The sequence below is a fragment of the Artibeus jamaicensis genome, unplaced genomic scaffold (genome assembly GCF_021234435.1).
Source record: "Artibeus jamaicensis isolate MK-2021 breed Jamaican fruit bat unplaced genomic scaffold, CSHL_Jam_final contig_519, whole genome shotgun sequence".
Lineage (NCBI taxonomy): Eukaryota > Metazoa > Chordata > Mammalia > Chiroptera > Phyllostomidae > Artibeus > Artibeus jamaicensis.
In genome coordinates, this window is record NW_026521871.1 from 16,480,203 (window position 1) to 16,502,899 (window position 22,697).

The window sequence follows — 22,697 nt, forward strand, 5'->3', positions numbered from 1 at the left end:
ACGATTGGGCTCTGCAGGTTTCTGACCCAAGCTCCCCCCTCGTCAGAGAAGCAGGCACAGTGACACACTCCTGTCCAGTGTGAGGCCCCCCCAGGCTCACATCAACCTGCTGTTGGGGCTCTCCAAGTCTCTTTCCCCACACCCTGCTCTCACAGCCCTGCATGGCCAGGACCACAGGCATCATTTTCCCCATTATAACTGCAGAGGCGAGGTCTGGGGGAGGGGAAAGACCAGGACTAAGGCTGGCTCCCACCTCCTCCCTGTTCTTACCCTGCATGGCGAGCAGTGAGGAGGGTGAGAAGGGCATCCACACTACAGCCCATAAGCCTGGGGGCAAACCACTTCCTAGCTGGTTAACCCTGGGCAAGTGACCTAACCTCTCTGAGCCTCGGTTTGCACATCTAAAAAAGGGGGCTATTCCTTCCACAGATATTACAAGATAAGCGATGGTACACATAACGCAATTAGCACAGCCTGATGTCCAGGAGGGTCTCAGTAAGTGGAAGCCATTACTATTAGTAGTGGCATTTCTTTTATTCATTTTCTATTAGGGGATAAAACTAAACCCTGTTGCTTCTTGACTGATGACCTCAGAAACTCAGTGAGAACTCTGGTCTGCTAGTTCCCAGCTGGGAGATGAAGACGGGTGTGGGCCACTCCAGCAATTTTCTGGCACACCTGGTCTCCCTGCCAGGGAAATGGGTCCCCAAGGAGTTGGCTGTTTGCTTCCCAGTGGCGCCTGCCGAGACCAGCCTTTGCTGGTGACTGGCTGGGGCCGCCAGGCTGGGTGGGGCTGGCTCAGGGGCTCTGTGAGGCATTCTTGGGCCCCCCCCCAAAATAAAAATAGTTTTGCTTTGTTAGGCGGGTGCTTACACACTCCCTGGCCTGGCAGCCTGCCTGCTGGAGAGGCAAATGTCAGACTATTTCAGGCTGTTAAAACAAGCCCCTGCCAGGCCCCAGCGCCGAGCCCCCAGATAGGGGTATTAATAGTCCACTATCTTATTCTTTCAGGCTAGAAAAATAAAGAAAAGAAAGCTCTGGGGCTACATGATTTCTCCTTCTGTCACCCACAACCACAGCGGCCAAAGCCATTTCAGACAATGCACATGGCCCTCAAAGGCATATTCCCTGAAACAAAACAAAAAAACAGAAAGGCCGTAGTAGGGACAGTAAGAGTAGTAGAATAATAATCACAATCACAATCATAATCATCCTAAAGCTCTTACCAGACACAAAGCACCATGATAGGTATGTTGTTTTCATGCAATCACCTGTTCACAGCAGCCCTAGGAGGTACCCATTACAAGCCCCATGTTCTACAAAGGGCAACTGAGGTTCAGAGAGGTGAGGTAACCTGCCCAAGGTCACACAGTCAACAACCATGGAGTCTGCGATTCACGTCCAGGTCTGCCTGACTCCAAACCTACGCTGTTTCCTCCAGCCACTTCTGATGCCTTATGAAGAAAAAGCCCTTCCGTTGCTTTTCTTCATTTTCTTTAAAGTAACAAACTCCACTGGGGCATTTTCCATGGCTCACTGCTGCCTTCAAGATACATTCCAGACTCTAGCGAGGCCCAGACTGCCCTTTGAAGCCTGGCTCCCCCTCCCTCACATTCTCTGTGGCCTTCATCCTCTCCTCCTCGTCCCCCCTAAATCTTCCCATCTGATATGGCCTACGCATGCGTGCCCCTCCATTCATATGTTGAAATTCTAACACGTGTGAAGGTATTGGGAGGTGGGGCCTTTGGGAGGTGATGAGGTCACGTGGGTGGAGCCCTCGTGCTGGAATTAACACCCTTATGATGAGAGACCCCAGAGAGCTTCCTCTCTCCGCTCTCCACCACATACACGGACACTGCCGGGAAGAGGAGCTTCACCGGACACCAGACCTACCAGGGCCTCACCTTGGACTTCCCAGCCTCCAGAGCTGTGAGAAATGGATGTCTGTTGTTAAAGCCACCCAGTCCATGGTATTTCGTTATAGCAGCCCAAGCTAAGACACCATCCTCTGCACCCAGCTCCAGCCCCATCTCCTCCAGGCAGCCTTCCCTGATCTCTCCCCGCCCAGAGAAAAGTGAGCTCACTCCTGTCTGACCACCCATCACACCCGCTGTCTGTGTGCTTGGGGCACCTCTGCAGAGGCGGCCTTTCGGGGTTAGAGACGTCCCCGTGGACGTGGGGTTCCATGCCCACGCCACATCTTCCCAAGTGGACTGGAAGTTGCTGGAAGGCAAGGGCCACGGATGTGCTTCTGCGTCTGTTCGCATCACTCGCCCATCCCCAAACCCTCACTGACACAGGGTCACGTTCATCCCTCTGTCCTTGCCTACCTCCATCTGTATGTTTATCCATTCACTCAACGAATAGTTATTGTGTGCAGCATAAGAGATATGGAAAGCAATTCGACCTCCAGCCCGAGAGGAGAGAAATATGGAAGGAGGCAAGTGAAATATAGGTTATTGACTCCCTTGGATACCGGCAGAAGACATAAGACACTTGCATCAGAGACAGAGGACGTCATTACCAACACACTAGCAGTATCCAGGTGGTCAGCGTGTTTGCCCCAGTCCCTGAAGGCCGGTCCCCACAGAACCCCATGAGGAGAGCCAGGGAACGCCTGCACGTGCAGTGGGTTGTGTTAAAGGAGAGCAACACTGGGCTAGGGAACCCAAATATTTTATGGTGGACAGGAATCCTTTTGTTCCAGAGGAAGCCTATCTGACTCCCAAGGACGTCTGCTGCACAAACATCCTGGAAAAGACAGCCAGGAACACAGCACAGACGGGGCCTCTGCTTGTGAGACGGGCAGAGACACCAGGGGCCGGTGGAGGTTAGTCCCCCACAGAACCTGCTGCGTGCCACGGACTGTGGCGTGCACACCCTTGGTCCCACCCTGCCCTCCTGATAACAAGCATCAGGAGTGAGTCGTCAGTCAGAGCCCTGACCTGGTCCCTCCCAGGGACTCACTTTCAGTGAGTGCCAGGACTCACAGTGATATCACATCAGAAACTGGGGAGGGGTTGAGGGGTAATACAGAACCTGACCGGTTCCCCCCAAACCCATGGGCTGGGGAAGGGAGACCAGAGCGAGGAGAAGCAACGGAGTTTGGAGAACCAAAGCAAGGTATGGAATCAATTCACTTCTGAGTCTCATTTTCCCCACCTGTACACAGGGCTTAATAACAGTAGGTAGCTCACAGGGTGGTTGCAAGGGTGAAATGAGTTCAGTGCTGTGAAGCATTAGGCTGGCCCACAGTAGGGCTATGTGTGTTAGCAAAAAGAAGGAAGGAAAAAGGAATATGCAGAAGGAGGAGAAGATTGGGAACGTGGACAAGACAAGCTGCCCTGCTCCAGCGTAGGGAGCAGAATTAGAGCTGCAAAGGTTGGAGACGGCCATCCCCCACCTCGCCCTCCTCCCCGGGCCCTGACTGGGCACTCAGCAGGGCATGCATTCCTAGGGCATTGACCCTGCTCTCCATCCCACATCATCGGTCACGGACAGGACGTGATGACGTCCAAGTGGCAGAGCATGACCCTGGACTCGGGTGGTGATGGCTGGGGACTAATTATTACCCACTAAAAAATAGAGATGATGCCCTGGCTCAGTGGCTCAGTTGGTAGGAGCATTGACCATACACCTAAAGTTCGCAGGTTTGATTCCCAGTCGGGGCACGTGCTAGGTTGTGTGTGCAATCCCTGGTCAGGGCGTGTACAGGGGGAAACCGACCGACACTCCTCTCTCACAACAGTGTTTTTGTTTCACTGTCTCCCTCTCTTTTTCTCATCTTCTCTTTCTCAAATCAATAAAAACATATCAAGTGAGGATAAGAAGATGGAAATGAGTGTATGATTTTGGAATAATTTCCAAATGTAGAATGACTAATGAGACAACATCCATGCCCCTATTCCCATTGCCATTTAGACTTCGTATGCTCTCTTCCACAGTCACACCATGGGCCATGTCACTGCAAGACCCTCACAGCACTAGTGAAAATAGCCACTGCCACGCACTGAGCCTGCTGAGGAACGTGCCAGCCCTGAGCCAGCGCTTTGCACAGATGCCCCTATTTGACCCTCAGCGCAGCCCCCAGGGACAGCCACTACCATCACTATCCCCATTTTACAGATCAGAAAGCTAAAGGTCATGGACCTGAAATAACTTGCCTCAGGTGCTAAGCTCAGGTGTAAACCCGTGCTGGCCTGACCCCAAGGTTCAAGTTTATCACACTGCATTCTGCTGCCCCAGGCAGCGTGGGAGATCAGCTGCCCTCCTGTTTGACTACAGGTGTGGCCTACTCGAGTCCGAAAAAGTACCTGCACTGAAACGCGTACAATTCCTCCCTCCATCCTGTGTTCTCTGTTGGCTTCACCAAGACTTTGTGAGGAGCAAACACAAGATGACATAAAAATGCAGAGAAGATTAAGAAGATTGGCTGAGGGCAGCGGTGCGGTGGGAGCCACAGCAGTGTGGCTGGGAACGCTATTTCCAATTCATCCAACAATTCCACGATCTATTAGAGCATCATGTCCACCAGGGGGCGCTATGAATCTTTTACCTGAGTAACTAAACAACCTCAATCCAAAGTCATTCAGTACGCCCTTAACTTGGGGGGCGAGGGGGGAGCGGCGGAGCGGGGTGGGAGGGTCCCAGCCAGTTGTAATTGTAATAGACATACAGATGAACTTATAAAAATTGTTTATAATTACACATCCTCTAAGAAAATTTGGTTTTGTTCTAAATGCACTTGGGAGTGGGGGTATTTGTTTTCTAACTGGGGTATAAATATTTCCCTTGGTTAGAAAGTGAGGGATATGTTGTCTTTTTAACTTCCAAAATATAACTTCTAGTGGAAGAACTTGAAGAATCGTATTATTTAAAAAGCTTTTCCAAGGCAAAGCTTCTGCTGGTCCGGGGGTCCTGCTGGAGGCTCGGCAGCTCCGGGAGCTGCAGAGAGCACTCACAAGCCCACATTTCTGTGAGTGGAGGGGTGGAGAGCCCATAGGGTTGTTCTGTACCTCCTGGAAAAACAAAACTGAACGGAGGGGCATAAGGGGTGTCACTTCCAAGGACCTCACAGCCGTCCTGGCAATTTCAGGACACTGGAGAAGCAGCCACGTTGCACAGCTCCAGGGGCACAGTTCCCACCGAGAAGTGTCCCTCGGTCCCTGGAGGTGTGTGTAACAGAGCCACACTTGCAGGCCCTCCTGGTGAGCATCCATCCATCATCCATCCGCACATTCAACAATATTTCTGAGCCACTACTTTTTGCCACATCCTATTCGAGGCTCTGCTTTTTAAAGAACATATGGGCAAAGGGGCCGGAGAAGGGTTGGTAGCAGCTTTGAATTGTGGAAATACATCCCATTTTGAGAAACCCACTTTTCCTATTTCACAGATGAGGAAACTGAGATCTTCAGAAGCTACACGTGTGCGGACGATGACAAACCTAGAAAACTGCAGAGCTGGCTCCGTGTCTAGGCCTCCTCCCCCTGCTGTTCTTCAATGGGCCACTGACCTTCACAATGTCTCCGGCCTTCAGAAAGGAGCCAAATCATTGCTCCCATTTCACAGGAAAGCAAATTCAGGCATCCAGAAGGCAACTCGGATGTGCTATCAAGATCAACATCTACTCAACTCTTAAATGTTTCTTGAGGAAGATATCTTCTGGTTCCTGCAAGTCATTTCCGGAAGTAAGTCACACAGACACTGAGCTTGTGTTCTCTGTAGCATCCAGCACCTGCAGACCCCACCTTTACGAAGGCCTCCCATAGGAGCGGCTGTCACACACGATCCCTGCCGAGTACACCCACTCCTTCTCCGCTGGGCTTCCTGCTTCACGTTCAACTGTGGGAGTTCTTCTGTGTCGATGCTGCAGAACATTTATAGTCAAAAAGGTAAGAAGCCAACTGCAGTCACTTCAGTTTGGGTGCATTTCAGTTGCATGAGAGAAAGTGGAAAAAAGGAAGAGGGGAGAGAGAGAGAGAAGGCATTGGAAGAGAGGGAGGATGGAAAGGGGGAGGGGGAGGACATTGGATGCGGAAGGAGAATGTCTGCTAAGAAGGACCGTGGACCATCTATTAATTTTCTCATCCAAAGGCCCTGAACAGCCAAGACTGTCCACCCAGGAGGGTTTCCACTCTGCAGTGTCTGTATCTGGGCCTGAAACCAAAGTTTAATTCAATTTCAGAACATCCCCTGATGGGGAAAAAGAATATTGTGACTCAGAGACAAACCTTAGCTAAGAAAAAAGAGAATATTATCATCTATAAGGAATGTCAGAGCAGGACAAGACCACACAGATCGCTGAGGAAGCGCTCTCGACCTTCCCACACCCGTTCCCTTGCCGTTAGCCTAGAACCAGAAACCAACAAGAACACCTGCTTCTCATGAAATGTCTCAGCAGATCAAATGTCATTACTACAAATGGGGCAAGGCTACAGTGATGTTAGATGACAATAATTTCTTTTTCCCTGGAAGGGAAATTGAACCTTTATTTTACTCAATCTATTTGCTTACCCTAGTTTTTCTCTCATGGGTTAAAAGTAGCTGCTTAAAATGCAACTAGGATCATTTTTGACATTGAGGCCATTGTGTGCCTTTTTTGTGTTGACAAAAATGCAGAGGAATGCTTGACAAAAATGTACAAGGAATGCTTACATGTTTACAGGAAAATGAGAGAGATACTTTACTCCCCCAAATATTTAAAGTCAGTCTGACGTGAGTTGTCTGGGCCTCCAAGCCAAGCCTGAGCTCCAGAGCACCTCTGAAAGACCCACAAAGACAGCGCTGGAGTTTCCAATGGGGTTTTCAGCCCCAAGGTCAGAAAAAAGAGGTGCGTACCCTGAATTCACCCTGCAGACACACTTGATGAAACGATTTTTTTTAAAAGCAAGAACATCATCAAATCTAAACACTAACAAGAAAATTTTAACATGGATATGATGCATCCATAGATACAGTTTGGTAATAATTTCTTGACATATGAAATACTAAGGAATGAGGCAGGTGTTTATTTCATAAAGTTCAACAATCAATGTATTCACAGTTTCAGATATATCTGCCAACCATGCCAAGTATCTTAGGTCAGGCTCCCAAGAAGACCCTAGAGGAGTACGCGTGTGCAAGGGATTTATTAAGGAGAAGCTAATGGAGTGAGAAAAGCAGGATGGGCGAAGGGGAAAAGCTGGGCAGAGGGAACATTTAAGCAGGTCCTGACCTTACTCTGGTCCCCTGGGGACCCCTGGAGAATGAGTTACAGCTTGGAATTTATCCCTCCATTCCAAAGTGGGACCTGGACCTTCATACCCAGTTGCTGGCCACAGCCCCTAGGTGCTACAAACTCCCAGAGGGCACTTCTCTGTGCACCTGCGCAGAGGGCCCCAGCCACCCAACGGTGATCCTGGAAGAAACAGCAGGTGCAAATGGTGGAGGCAAAGCACACAGAACCTGTGACACGACACTTCGAACCCACGGAAGAGATGGAGAGCCTCCGAGAGAGGCCCCGAGAGTGTCCACCACACCAAGCTACGTGGAAAGCTAACACCAGCGAGTTTGAAAAGGCTTTTCCCTGAGTATTCCAAAGAAAGATGACTCTGCCCTTCACTGATTCCAGCCACGGTAATTTCCCTTTGGCAGTAAACACACCTCAGCATTCTAGGGTTATCACTCAACTCTTCACACAAAAAGGCAAATGATCTGATGTTTGAACACACTATTTTTTACAAGTTGGCTATCTTGGTAGCTAGCTCAAGCTCCCCAGAGTTGTTCACTCTAATGTTTGACAATGATAACACTTCCTAAAAAAGTTAATCTTCTCTTGGATTTCTGTTCCGATGCTGATCTGGAACGTGGCATTGCTGAAATAGCCCCGGGAGATGGCCAATCTTACTTTTTCTAATGAAGGTCATTCCCAGAAAGAATGCTGACAGTCCTTCAAAGACATCAACTTAAGAACTTAGGAACACAGTTTCTTCTTTAACGTAGCCTAAGTAAACAAGCATCAAGCACAATTTTTCTTCAAGGGTGTTGAATTAACCTTGAAATTTGATTTTCTCAGCTAAGTCGTATTTTCAGCCATTGACTGTAAAAGCAAACAAAATGATACTCTGGAATTTAGTTTTAATTTTCTCTCCAAATGAGGTTTTTGTCAACACTCAGAGTTCATTGTTTTCACAAGTCTCTTCAACAATATGAAGTTTTTGTCATTTTCTGTGATTTTTCTAAAAAGCTATTTCAGATGTTCATAACCTCAGATTTATGATTCTATATTCTAGCACAATACAGCCTCATATGCCAAAGAGAATTGTGCCTTATTTTTTTTAATGAGCAAAATAGAACCAAAGACATGGAAATAAAGCACAAACTGACAGTAACCAGAGGGGAGGGGGAAAAAGGATAACAGGGGAAAGAAGGGGAAGAGTCATCAAAGAACATGTATAAAGGACCCATGGACAAGGTGGGAGAGGATTGAATATGGGAGGTGGGGGTGGGTACAGCCAGGGAGGGTAACGGGGCAGGTGGGGGGGGGGGATGGAAACACCTGTAGTTGCACAACAACAAATAAAAGGGAAACATTTTAAAATATTTAAATATTCAAAAGAAGGAAGAAATCTGTCATTTTTTGTTTTGTCTGTGCAACTTGAAGCTGAACTGCCCCTCCTGTCGGTGTGCAATGGGGTCACCAATAAAGTGGTCCAAATGGCAGGTGCAGAGGTCATGCATGGGGTCGGCATCATGGCTGCCATCCTTCAAACCTGACCTCCCACAGGCACTGCTGTGTGCCAGACCTGCCAGGAACCTAGACACAAGAAGGGTCCCTCCCATGGCCTATTCCCCAGGGTGGTCAGGCAGGTACCTCATAGCAGGTGTTACATTAGGCACCAACTGTAATGGGAGAGGCAGAGACTTACTCTTACTGTTTAGACTCCCTTTGCACAATGTGTCTTCCATTTGCACAATGTTGCTGTGAACCACCATCTGTAGACTCACAGAATCCCTCATCCACCATCATGATATTCCATTTAGCATGGCTTCCAATCAAGGAGCTCACTGTGGAGAAAATGGAGTGTGGCTGTGGCCATGCTCATGGATGAAACCCACTGGTCTTTCCCTGCTCCTCCTCATGCTGAAGCAGATGCCATGATGGAACAGAATGGGCCTGTGAAGACTGAGGTACTAGTGCTGTTCTGTAGGTGGCAGTACTCCACAGGGTTGGGCAGTGTCTCCAGAAAGCTGCTCAGGTTGTAAACCAGTGTCCATTATAGAGTACTAACTTTCCCATGGCCAGGGCTTACAGGCTCAGCAGTCAAGGGGGAGTTGGGTGTGGCACCATTCACTAGTACCATGTTACCCTATTCATGGTAACACAGTGAAGCACAATGAATGTATGCTTCATGTCCGTGGACCTCATGGCCAGCTAGTCTAGGAGTCATCATTCCAAAGGGAGGGGAACATCCACCCAGGAGACACCTTGATTTCACTGGGCTGGAAATTAAAACTGCTCCCCCCTGCTGCCTCCCAGGGATTGTAGCTCCTTGTGACTCTGAATCAACAGATAACATAAGGAGTTTCCCAGCTGTCTGGAATGATTGACCTATGATAAAAGTCAATGCAAAGTTACAAGAAAGAAATCCAGGCATGACTAGTGATGGCCCTGACCCCTAGGAATGAAGGCCAGGGTCAGTCATCCGACCAAGCAAAAGCCACAGCTAGCTCGGGTGCTTGCAAAAGGCAAGGAAGTACATTGAGTGAGCAGTGGATGAAAGCAGTTATAAATACAAGCTCTGAAAGAGAGACCAGTTACAAAGCTATGAATTTGGTTGCTATAAATCTTTCTTATTCAGTTATGAATAAATGTGATTCTTTGTGTATATTTTAAATGTTTGTCAAATTTGCATAAGTGTAAAAAAAGATTGAGCGATGTGTGAAGAAAAGAAAGCTGAGCCTCCTCATATCTAGTTTCCACATCCTCTTCCCTTCAAATGAAACACCAGTTCAACATAATAAAAGCAGTGAAAAGCAATTTTAATTATTTATAATTCATTGTATTGTTTTAAGTTATAAAAGTAATACATCACATCAAAAGGATACAAGAGTCAACCTGAAAGAGCTTCTACTAGGCAAGGCTGGAATAACTGGAACAATAAAATAAGTAGCTATAATGTTTATTATAACCCTCCCAAAATAAATAAACATCTGCCCATGCCGATGTAAAAACACTGAATAAATAAATCATTGGGAGGAAGTGATAACTTCCTTACAGAAGAACTCCAATCAAATGGAGAAGGAATGGGGGAGATAGAAAGCCACCGACGGAGCACCACAGGAATAATGGCTGCAAGATCTGCCGATGAAAACTAAAACTAGTGGGTAAAACTATAGGAGAAGCGGGATGTTTGACAACCCTAAAGAAGAGAACCCCCCATCCCCCACCACCACATTTATTCATTACAAAGGAAGATGGCAACTTCACAGTGAAGAGAGCTGGCAGACACCACATGATCAAGGTTAACACCAACAGTAATAGACATATCAATATCATGTACCCCAGGATTATATTCTGAAAAGGGCACCTCACTTCTACAGCATTCTTCCCCAAAATCCATAACCTCAATCTGTCTGATCAGGAGAAAACAACACATAAACCCAAATTAAGGGACAGCCTACAAAATACCTGACCAGTGCTCTTCAATACTACCACGGGCATAAAAGAGAAACCATCCCACGTTGCCAGGAGACCACCGAGACATGACAACTAAATGTCATGTGGGATCCTGTGTGGGGCCCTGAACCAGTGTAAGGACTTCAGTGGGAAAACCAGAGAAACCTGAACAAGGCTTGTAGTCTACTTACTAGTCTTGTACCAGTATTAATTCTCAGTTTTGGTCAGTGTACCATGGTAATATTATGGGAGGGGGGTGACGGGTATGTGAGAGCTCTCTTTGCAACTCTCTTGTAAATCTACAACTATTTTAAACAATGTTTTTAAATAGTACGTGCTTATTGAGACTTCCACCAAGATGGAGGCGTAGGTGGAAGCACTGCGTTTTCTCGCACAACCAAGTTTAAAAACAACAAAGTTTTAGCAATAAAAATGCAGCCAAATCACAGAAAATTGAACGACACAGAGGTCTGACAACAACAAACCCTTCAGCCAAACCGGTAAAAGGGGCAGAGCCAGCAGCAGAGCAGGGTCGGGCAGGAAAGATCTACCGGACCGACCTGGGCACATGACCCAGGTGTGCCAGCAGCTGTGGGAGGATCCCAGGTGTGGAGAAGCGGGCGGACCCACTGAGGGCTGACCGCAGTCACACATTCGTGAAGGAGCCAGCGGTGAGACAGACCGAGCAGGCCCCAGTGGCAGGAAGCGGCAGAGGGAACCGCCACTGTCTCTCTCTGACCCCGCCCCCACATACAGCATCACAAACCAGCGACCTGGGTGGCTCCACCCTGGTGAACACCTAAAGCTCCGCTCCTCATATGTAACAGGCACGAACAGATCAAACACATGGCTCAAGAACAACTCAGAGCCCCTGAGCCAATAAATCTAAGCGAACAAGAAATTGCCAAACTTTCAGATGCACAGTTCAAAACACTGGTGATCAGGATGCTCACAGAACTGGTTGATTTCACTCACAAATTAGAGGAACATATGAAGGCTAAACTAATTGAAATGAAGGGAAATACACAGGAAACCAATAGTAATGGAAAGGAAACTGGGACTCAAATCAAAGGAATGGACCAGAAGGAAGGAAAAAATGACCAAACAGAAAAGGATGAAGAAACAAGAATTCAAAAAAATGAGGTGAGGCTTAGGAACCTTCAGGACATCTTTAAACATTCCAACATCCGAATTATAGGGGTACCAGAAGGGGAAGAGGAACAGCCACTAGTGGAAAACTTATTTGAACAAATAATAAAGGAGAACTTCCCCAATCTGGCAAAGGAAATAGACTTTCGGAAAATTCAGGAAGCTCAGAGAGTCCCAAAGAAGTGGGACCCAAGAAGGAACACACTGAGGCACATCATCATTACATTAGCCAAGATTAAAATGGAGAGAATCCTAGAAGCAGCAAGAGATAAGGGGACAGTCACCTACAAAGGAGTTCCCATCAGACTGTCAGTGGATTTCTCAAAAGAGACCTTACAGGCAAGAAGGGGCTGGAAAGAGGTATTCCAAGTCATGAAATTCAAAGACCTAAATCCAAGATTGGTCTATTCAGCAAAGCTTTCATTTAGAATGGAAGGGCAGATAAAGTGCTTCTCAGATAAGATCAAATTCAAGGAGTTCATCATCACCAAGCCCTTATTATATGAAATGTTAAAGGGACTTACCTAAGAAAAAGAAGATAAAAAAGATGAACAGTGAAAGGACAGCAAACTCACAGTTAGTAACAACCACACCTAAAACAAAGCAAACTAAGAGGACAGCTAGATCAGGAGCAGAACCATAGAAATGAAGATCACATGGAGGGTTAGCAACAAGGGAGTGGGAGACGGAGAAGGGGGGAGAAGGTACAGAAAATAAGTAGCATAGACAGTAGGTAGAAAATAGATGGGGGGAGGGCGAGAATAGTAGGGGAAATACAGAATCTAAAGAACTTGAGACACGTGGTCATAAACTAAAGGGGGGGAATGGTGGAGGTGGAGGGTGGAGGGGAAAGAAGAGGGAAATAGAACTGTAATGGCATAATTAATAAAATATATTTTTTAAAAAATAAAAAAAGTACATGCTTATTGTAACACATCAAGCCAAATAGGAAGTATAAACAAAACTTTCTCCTTCACTTCCCTACCCATTCTACCCTTTGAGTGGCCAGTGCAGTGTTAATTTTATGGTTCCTTTTGCTTATAATACATACAGACATATGTACATATATATGTATACACCTGTATTGAGGGCTTTTTCTTTGCTTTTTATTTGTGTGTTTTTAAGAACTGATTGTTCAATATTTTCCAATTCAACTTTTCCAGAAATCCCTCTAAAAGGCCCCAAAGGTGAAGGGATTAAGAAGCACCAGTCGGCAGCCGTACGACAGCCACAGGGAGGTAGAGCCCCGCACCGGGAGTACAGTCAACCATGCTGTACAGACGGTGCCAGGTGGCTACTGGAAGTGTCGGGTTGCGGGGAGCACTTTGTTAAGTACTTGACTGTTAACCACTATGCTGTACCCCTGAAACTAATACCAAATAATGTTGAATGCAAACTGTAATCGAAAAGTAAAACTTAAAAAAGAAAGGACTCCAAAGGGACATTCTGTTGTAGGATGCCCATCGAAACATGTGGGAGGCTCCCCTGCACACGGGATCTATTTCTGCGGCTTTTACCGTCCCTGCTCAGAAACCTTTCCTCTGTCTCCTCTGTATTCCTCACTTCCGCGTTTCTAACCCAAAGTGATTTTCTCCCCCGTTTATTCACCTCCACACTGCCCTCCACCCCCAGCCTTCTAAATCTACTCTGTTTAGTCCATTCCTCTGTGGCCACCTCCCTGCCCTTTCCAGTGGCTCCTGCATATGCCCAGCCTACTGGTGAGCATGAGCTCCGTCAGCAGAGTTCAAAGCAAGTAGCAGAGCTTCCTTCAAGATGTCTGGCAGGGAAGCTGTAAACACATCAGTGCCCTTGTTCCTGCCACACTATCGTTGACTCAGATGTTTTTCAGGTCAAGAGAGCTGTGTGGTGGCGGTGCTCAGTATTTCTAGACACAGCTCAGCCCCCCCAACCCCCGCCACATTGCATCTTATTCTTTGCAATCAACATGGATTCATGCTTGACATGAGCTTAGAAATTTGGGAGAAAAAAGGTGTCTGCTTTCATAATCAGCAAGAAGAACCCGAAGAAAAGAAGGGAGGGACTTGGCAATGAGGAGAGGGGCTGGTTGCTCTTTCAGGGCGACAGTGGTGTCAGTGAGGACCTGCTGGGGGCAGAGCAGTGCCAGGAATCCCCTTATCCTGGGCACCATTCCTGTTTGTCTCCTGCCCTGTAGGTGCTCTGTGATCCCCTCTCCCTGACCAATGGAATGTGAAAGCAGATCTGTGTGCCCTCATTCTGACTTCTTTTAGGCAAAAGTGGGGGGTGGGGAGGAGCGATTCTAAGTCATGGGAGGATGTCATAAAGTACTTGTTTTTGAAACTTAACTGCAGCAACCACAAACGAATCTAACTTTATTTGACGCCAGTCAGGCCTGTCACCAAATCTCCATCTTCCCGCTTGCTTGCTGTGCAACCGTGGGGAAATTATTTTCCCTCTCTGGGTCTATTTCCCTCCTATTCAAATATTACTCATCTTACATGGTTGCTGTGAGGGTTAAGTGGAGAATGTGCATAAAGTGCTTGTGGTAGAGCTTGGCATTTACTGGCCCCCATCTTAAAATCTCACAAATCACTAATTGAAATAGAGATAGATAGATAGATAGATAGATAGATAGATAGATAGATAATGTGTGTATGATACTTAGAGACATCTCAGTTCTCTGACAAGGTCATCAGTATGGAAGTACCCACCCACTCCATTTTGCTAGAAAAACAAGCAAACACTGTGTTTCTAAAAAAACCTCTCAGAGAGCCTCCAGGTGCGGAGCAGTGGCTGGTGGGGGCGCAGTGGGTGGGGTCCCAATGTTGCCTGGGTATGCCTGGGGCACTTCCCCAAAGACAGAATGTGAGTCAGATTTTACTTCCCATTTGTAAATCATTTCAGTGGGTCGAATGAGCTTCCTTTCTTTAAGAAACCAAAAAAGAAAAAAAGAAGTGTTTTGCATAAGTAGTGGAAGCAGGAAATGACGTATTTTGAATAGGTAATGCACTGCACTGGTATTCGCCCTGCATTGCTCCTTGAATTAGTGGGGACAGGTGCAATTCAATCAGTTCTGCCAGTGGTAAAACCCAGCCCAGACCTGTTTTACACGCGGCCACCTAGATTATCTGAACGAATCCTCACGCGGACACTTCAAAAGGAGGACTATGATTATCCCTTCTTTCATGAGGAATTGGGCTCAGAAATGCACACAAAGTGCTTAGCAGCCCATTAGCACATCGTACATGTGCACCCTGCCATAGTTACTGATACAATAATGACTATTTACAAGATGTCACATCTGGTAATTGGCAAAGCCAGGGAGTTCCGAATGCACACACTGGACTCCTAATGTAATAGCCATTAGTAGTAGAAGCATGCAAACAGCCGTTAGGCATCTGCAGTTCCTGAGACTGGGTAATAAATAAATGTCAGGGAACGGCTGGGTTAAAATTCCTAGCCAAATAAGGTAACTGACCAAGGCCCGCCAGATAAGACCCCCAGCTCCAATTAGAGACTTTCGCCGTTTTTTTAACTTAGCAACCTGGCTAATAGCTAACTGCCACATCTGCTTCTGTAACCCCGCATTCGCTTGCTCTGCCCTATAAGAACCCCGTAGTCTGTGAGCCAGGCGCGACTCTCATCTGCAGCCCTTTTGGGCACCGTGTCTCTGGACACCCCGAGAGTTCGCCCCTGCGCAGGTAAAGCTTGGCCACCAAATTTATAATTAGACTATTATTTTGTAATCAATAAAATTAGAGATCTTTGAAACCTATCTTCATCTCCGAGAGCGTGCATTGACTCATCTGTTGCCTACAACATTTGGAGGCCCCAGCGAGATTCGCACGTGCCCTCGGAGAACCCATCTGTATGCCGGCCCGGTAAGTATCTGGTATCTGTGAGAGATCTCTATCTGGGAAGGTCGCGGCCATCGGAGCCCTGAGGCAGTAGGTGGGACGCTACCGGTATTCTGCCCAGGGGACCCCAAGAACGGGGGGACGCCCTCAGGGGGTCGGAGCTTTACGCTCCCGTCTGGTAGGGGAACTGCAGTCCCCGTCTGGTAGAGTTTTGTGCTCTATTCTGGTAATGGGGGGGGAGAACTGGAGTGCCCCCCCCCCGTCTGTTTAGGTTACGGCAGGAGATCACTTACGATTTCCGCGCTCTAACCGAAAAGCGCCTGCGCAGCGCCTGCCCCCCCCCCCTGAATGAGTGAAAGAGCTGAAGTTGTGTGAGAACCGCGGTTCGCCTGTGTGAGAGGAGAAACAGTGTCTGTGAAGTCTTTGTTTGTTACGGATGTGTTTCAGTGTTTGTGTTTCTATGTCTAATTTGTGATTTTAAAACTATGACTGGTTTCTGAGCTTCCAAAGGTCTTACAGGCGGAGGGATTGTGCTGCAAGACGGCGTGAGCCCTGCAACAAAATGGCGCCCTCCGCACCCCCACCCAATAGGCAAAAGTTTTACAGGCATCAAAGAGGGGCCCGGCCGACCAACCGACCAGCGCCGGCCGCGAGCCGCGAGCGAGCCCAGCGCGATTGCCTCAGCTGCAGCGGGCCTCTCCACCACTGATGGTAGCATGCGAGGCCCAGGAGGGCGGGTTTCAGTCTCCGCCTTGCTGCGCGCCGGCCCAAAGGCTCGGAGCGCTAGCACGCAGCCCCGTGCTCGTGCTGGGCGGACTACCAGCCCCCACCCCCCTGCTGGCCACTGACGCCCCCGCCCGGCCCGCTGGAGAGCCACCCTGTCCCGCGACCGGTGACCCGTGCGCGCACACCAGCTGGGTCCGCAGGCGCCGGTGCCGAGGAATCTGACTGTTTGATTGAAACAAAGCATCACGGAGGCCCTGCTGGTGTTGATGAGATGAGAATTCCATCCCCGGGGTTCTCCCAGTCGGCAATGCTGGGACCCTAGCTCGCTGATTGGAAAAGCGCGCACACTTCTCGCGTCCCCGCACCCCCCTTTCTCTTCCCCTTATCGGCACCCCAGGTGGCGGGGCGGGGGCGGGAGGCTGTCTCCTCGGGACAGACGGGATTGCCGAGGTGCTGGGTCACTCCTCCGAGCGATCGCTTCCCCCTCCCCAGCCCCGGAGACAGGGTTGGAGGGCGGGAGCCAGGGGCCTGGCGGCTGGGGGGGCAGGACAGGCAGTCCCCAGTGTGCAACGGGCTGGTCGAACTGTCTGGCCTAGAGCAGGAGGTTTCCCTGCTAGCGAGAGACCTGGATTTTCTTTGGGAGTGCTATACTGTAAACCCCCTCCCCGTCCGTGCTGACTTCAGTGGCTGGCGGCAGCCCTTCCCCCCAGGCTCCTGCGGGCGAGATTTGGAAGGCTGACTAGGGCGGCAGCCCCCCCCCCCCCCCCCCGGCTGTTTCCTAGCAACGGGTAGGGTTTCAGCCAGTGGGCGGGGCTGATGGCAGGCACTGAAGTGAGTTTTCTAGTGCCGCAGCTTGAGGCGTGAGGAATTTTAAGTTCTGAAATGTTTGCCAGTGAGGACCTGGTAATTCGACTGGTCTGGCAATTGTGAGACGAGCTCATCATACTTTAAAAGAGTCTTGAGCCTTTCCCCCCCGAGAGTGATTTATTGGCCATTTTAACTCTTAGCTCGGAGAGGGGAGTGTGCTGTTTGCCTTTCTGAATGACCTTTAGCTCCAGATTTCTCCAAGCTGTGTGGAATTCCAACCAGCGCCCCTGGAGTGGTCACCTAAGAGAGACTTTTAAAGAGACTAAATTAATGCTGCAAACAAGCAAGAGTGTTTTCAGATTCTTCATGCTGAAAGTAACTTTGTAAAGTCTGTGCTAATTCTTCCAAAATTGAAATGTAACCAAACCTGTTACTTTTATGTATCCCATGTGTTTATATGATTTTTCAACTGACTAGATTTAAGAATTTGAGTTATAACAACCCAGAAATGCCTTAATTAATTCCTGTTTGTGCTCTATAATGTATATAGAAATTGTTCCTTGTAATTGCATTCGAGAATAGCAAATAGCAGATTTCACAGGCCTATTTTGATTTGATCTTATAAACAAAAATAGGGAGATATTGCTGACCGCTCTGCCTGATTTTGGGATCGTACCGCTGCCCTTAGGGTCTGGGGGCGGGAGACGACCTCTAGAGTGCGAGACTCCCTGGTGGCAGGCACTGCCTTGGGTTTCTCTCCCTGCCCCCCAGAGCTTGGTCGGAAGTCGGCAGTGGGTGGGACTCCCCCCCCAGCTTTGACAAAGCCCTGAGTCCCCGTATATTCTGGGAGAAGCGCTTTCTGACTTTGATCTCCTTAGGCCTGAATGCCTACTGGGGAGAGGTGCAACTCCCGTGCCTTGCTAGAGTTAGGAAAAATTTGGCATCACAAAGGCTTGCTAATGAACCTGTGAAGTCTGCTAGGAGTGCTTTCATTCATATGATAAGAGTCCGAGGGGTCCTAGTGTGTGGGAAGCTTAGATAGAGCCGCTGGGACGGCGGATGGGCTGCCTCTGGATTGAGAGCAGGCTTGGGACCTCGTTTGCCCCTTTCTCTCTGGTGCCCCTCGGTTGTCCCTGCTCCCCTGCACACTGGCTCGGCCACTGGGGCATGCTCTGAGCTAATTCCTGTCATCTGTCTATGTAGGGGAGCTGACCTGGGTGTCCTGGCTCCCCATGACTTTGGCATGGACTGCCCTGGTTGTGGATAGGTTCGGGATTCCCTCCGGGGGGGCCGGCCGGCTCCGAAGGTCAGCCATTCTGGGGTACAAAACGTTTCTAGCTGCAGCAGTCAGGTTCTCTGTGTAACTGGTTCTGATAGGAATAGCTCTAGTTTTAAAAAGTCATGAATTGAAGTCCAAGAGTGAGCACCTGATTTATAAAGTATTTGCAACGTCTAAGCTTCAGAAAAGTGAAAAAATATCCCTGCAGTGAGTTTAACTACAGCCTTTCCCAGTGTGGGAAAGAAACCAAGATTAAAAGAAAGTGATAGTTAGATCTGAATGAGCAGAAATATGTACAGAGGATATGAAAGTTTTAAACCTAGAATAAAGGAAACCTCAACTACTTGTTTTCTAATTTCATGGGAAAAGCAAATTTCTCACATGTGGTTCTGTTTCTAATTAGAAACCTATGTTTTAAGACCTATTAAAGGTCACCTGAAGACCTAAGGAAGGTCACTGTAACCGGTTGGGGAGAATGCTTTTGCCACCTGGGACCCAGGAAGGGTCATTTGGGGCTGATAAGTGTTTCAGCCTGAGGCAAAGCAGCATGTCTCTGCCAAGAGACCAGGCCTGAAGGAGCATGTCTCTGTGAGGCACCAGTGGACGCATCGGTGCAAGAGAATGTCTCTACCTGTATTGTTTCAGAACTCTGTGTTTCAGGTTTTGCTCTGTATCTGCTCTGAAAAAGAAACTGAGGATTCCAGGAAAGGTTAAAACTTCATACTCTGTAAAAAAAAGTAAACAAAAGAAAGTATAAGATATGAAAATGAAGAAATATATAAAAGGTAAAAGTTTTTTGAATGTTGCTGAAGGGCTGTGAGGAGCTATGAAGATAGAAGAAAGTGTGTAAAAGGTTGTAAAAGTTTGGAAAAGTTTGGAAAGGAATTATATAAAGTTAGTAATAGAAAGTATAAAGCATAGAGATGCAATCTTAATAGGTATCAGAAGAAAAAAGATTTTCCATCATACTTTATATTTTTCTCCTGACCCCTCCGGAATTTGGCATTGTCTGAAGGAATAATGACACTATAAGGTTTCTTTGCATAAATTCAATAAGACCAGCCATTAATAGTAGTTTTGTTAACCAGGACTTTGACTGAAATGTCACGCCTGAAGGAGGAGGCATATAGGTTCTGGTCATTACCGGAAAGCTCAGAGGAACTAGGATTGACCTGTGAAGCTAGTGAAAGCCCACAAGAAAAGCCTGGTACTTTAGCTAGTTGTGTGGTTCGTGCCAGTCTTTCCAGGGGAGGAATGAAGGTTGCTTTCCTGAAAGATGGCTATAAAGGAACCTGTAAGCACAATAGACGCTCAAGGATTTGAGTGAAACAACTGGTACAGGCGAGGCCAGATGTGTGGCGCTGCTATGCCCTGAGGGGCAGATTGAAAAGTCAATCTAAGAGTTCCCTGGGTGAGTGTGTGAGTTCCAGCAAAGCAGACTTAAGGATCACAAATAATCCAGGCTGCTCTTGGTGTGTTTATGCAAACAAACAGTCAAAAATCAAAAGCGGGACCCAAAGTAGTCCCTATAAATAACAATGAAGGTGATCTTAAGGAGAAAAATTATAATTCAAGGAAAATCACAGTGCTCAATATTAGACATCAGAATAGTACAGCTAACTGTCTTGAAAATTTGCTCTCATTTGAAAGTTAAAACCAAGTTTGTAATGTTACCGAAGATGTACAATTTACCAGTAGAAAGGATCTTGCAATAGAATGTCTTCCCAAAAGACAGTCTCAGAGGCACAGAGACTGGTTTAAAGAGTGTTGTGTTAATTAACCTGTATGTTCTTCTGTTTTCATAAGGCGAATGCCTACCACCTGCCTATGCCTATAAGTAATTAGTAGCAAATAAGCTATTCTTTACTGAAGTATCTGCCCTTGTCAATTAATTGTTATGATTTAATTGTGCTTCCAATTTCTTGCCTAATCTGTCACCTCCAGAATATGACCTGACCAGAATGACAGCGGTCCAGTAATGCCAGCCTTTGGACACCAAGCCTGCGATGTCCGGGTGACAGCCAACTGACCAGGACCCTGTGAGGTCTTTCCCCTTACAGGAAAGACTCCCTCCGTGCTGCTCCCCTTCAGGGTACCCCCCAACCCAAGGGTAAATAAGACAGCGTCCATTTCCACCTTGGAAGAAGTTACAAGAAGATGAGACCTCCGTCCCTTTTCCTTTATATAATTATGAAGTAGGTATAAATCTAAAAAGAAGAATATTAATACAGAGTGCATCCACAGGGAGCCCCAGAAAAGATTTGAGATGAGATCCAAGGTTCAAGGTATCCAAGAGATATTAAGGTATACTTACCACTCCCCGGGAGACAGGGACGAATGGAGCGGGGCCAGTGAGAGATGTTGTACATAGCAACAGGTTTGCAGCTGACCTCTAAGGTAATTATTTGACATATAGCTTTTGGCTAGTTTCATAGATATATTGAATAGTATGGCCAGACTTAGAACTAAGGAAATAAAGTCGCTTACCCAGGATATGGCTAGGAGCAGAGCCCCTGAGGGGGGAGGCCTGTGTCAGAGCTTAGAAAAGATCAACTCCAGGCCATGAGGGGATAAACTACCCAGGTGAAAGAGGGCACCGCATAGTTTAAGGCAGAGTGCCAACCCCTGCAGCTTTGGTGAAAGAGGCCCATGTGGCTTTGGGGTTCCCCCTTTGGCTGTGTAGCCTAGAAGGCAAGAGAGACTTTGACTAGAACTTAGTACAAAAAAGGACCTCTTGCCAGTGGACTGTGAGGGAGTGCCACATAACTTTAGATTGGCTAAAGATCCTGCCTGATGCAGCTGATGATGACAGCAGCCTGAGACACAGATGTGTGTTCTTTCTTAATTTACAGTACCCGGAGTTAGGACAGTATAAGTAAAGAGCAAAGACATAAAAATATTTTAAGTTGAAAAAACTTAGTTTCTGACTGCTCTTTTACAATAATAGCACTAGAATTATAGGTGATAACAAGGGGGACTTTGTGCAGCCTTAGGAGAAGAGTGCTGTTTTTATGCCAATCACTCAGGGATAATTAGAAAAAAAGAGAAAAAAAAAACATCAAAATACTAGCTAGAAGACTAAAAGAAAGAGAACAAGAGGAACAGACCTCTTCGTGGTATGCCTCTCTGTTTAAAGCTTCCCCTTGGCTAACCACGCTCATATCAGCGTTGGTTAACCCTATACTTATCCTATTGCTTGCCCTAACTGCAGGACCCTGGATCTTGAATAAGATTTTTGCATTCATCAGGGACAGGATTAATGCCATCAAGCTTATGGTATTGTCCCAACCATATACTATCCTGCCTCAAGATGACCGGCAGTCAATGGTTTAACTGCTACCTAACCGGAGGGGGGAATGTAATAGCCATTAGTAGTAGAAGCATGCAAACAGCCGTTAGGCATCTGCAGTTCCTGAGACTGGGTAATAAATAAATGTCAGGGAACGGCTGGGTTAAAATTCCTAGCCAAATAAGGTAACTGACCAAGGCCCGCCAGATAAGACCCCCAGCTCCAATTAGAGACTTTCGCCGTTTTTTTAACTTAGCAACCTGGCTAATAGCTAACTGCCACATCTGCTTCTGTAACCCCGCATTCGCTTGCTCTGCCCTATAAGAACCCCGTAGTCTGTGAGCCAGGCGCGACTCTCATCTGCAGCCCTTTTGGGCACCGTGTCTCTGGACACCCCGAGAGTTCGCCCCTGCGCAGGTAAAGCTTGGCCACCAAATTTATAATTAGACTATTATTTTGTAATCAATAAAATTAGAGATCTTTGAAACCTATCTTCATCTCCGAGAGCGTGCATTGACTCATCTGTTGCCTACAACACTAACGCCAGGTGCTTCCCAGAGTGTGCGGAGACTCACCAACTTTCCTCATTCGTTTGTTCCCTGCATTCAAGTCGCAAACCTTTTTGGAGCGTCCTCTCCAACAGCACCTCACTCACTGTGTGAGAGGCCTGCTCAGGCTGACGCCGCCCTCGAGTCCCAGTCCTGGACGGAGAGCTGGTGGCCGAACAGAACGCACCCTCCTCGTTTTTCAAACAAGGAGGCCAAAGCTCGGGAAGGCTTCACAGAATTCTTAGCTCTACCTTTTCCTCGACATCCCTGCACACGCACCCTTGTGCACACGCGCCCAGTCCTCTGGGGTGTCAGGCATTCGTTTTTTTTCTTTAACTACAGAACTGCTGTGTATCGATTAATGAAACTGGAAAATTACCAAAGCTATGATAAAGTTCAATTT

The 22,697-nt window shown here is 47.5% G+C and overlaps 1 long non-coding RNA gene across 1 annotated transcript; it reads left to right on the forward strand.

Annotated features, from left to right (window-relative positions):
- The first annotated feature begins 15,172 nt into the window (after positions 1–15,172).
- LOC128628040 (uncharacterized) lies at positions 15,173–22,237 on the forward strand. The gene is made up of 2 exons (XR_008392366.1): positions 15,173–15,669; positions 20,402–22,237. It is a non-coding gene; the product is annotated as an uncharacterized LOC128628040 (long non-coding RNA).
- The last annotated feature ends 460 nt before the right edge of the window (positions 22,238–22,697 follow it).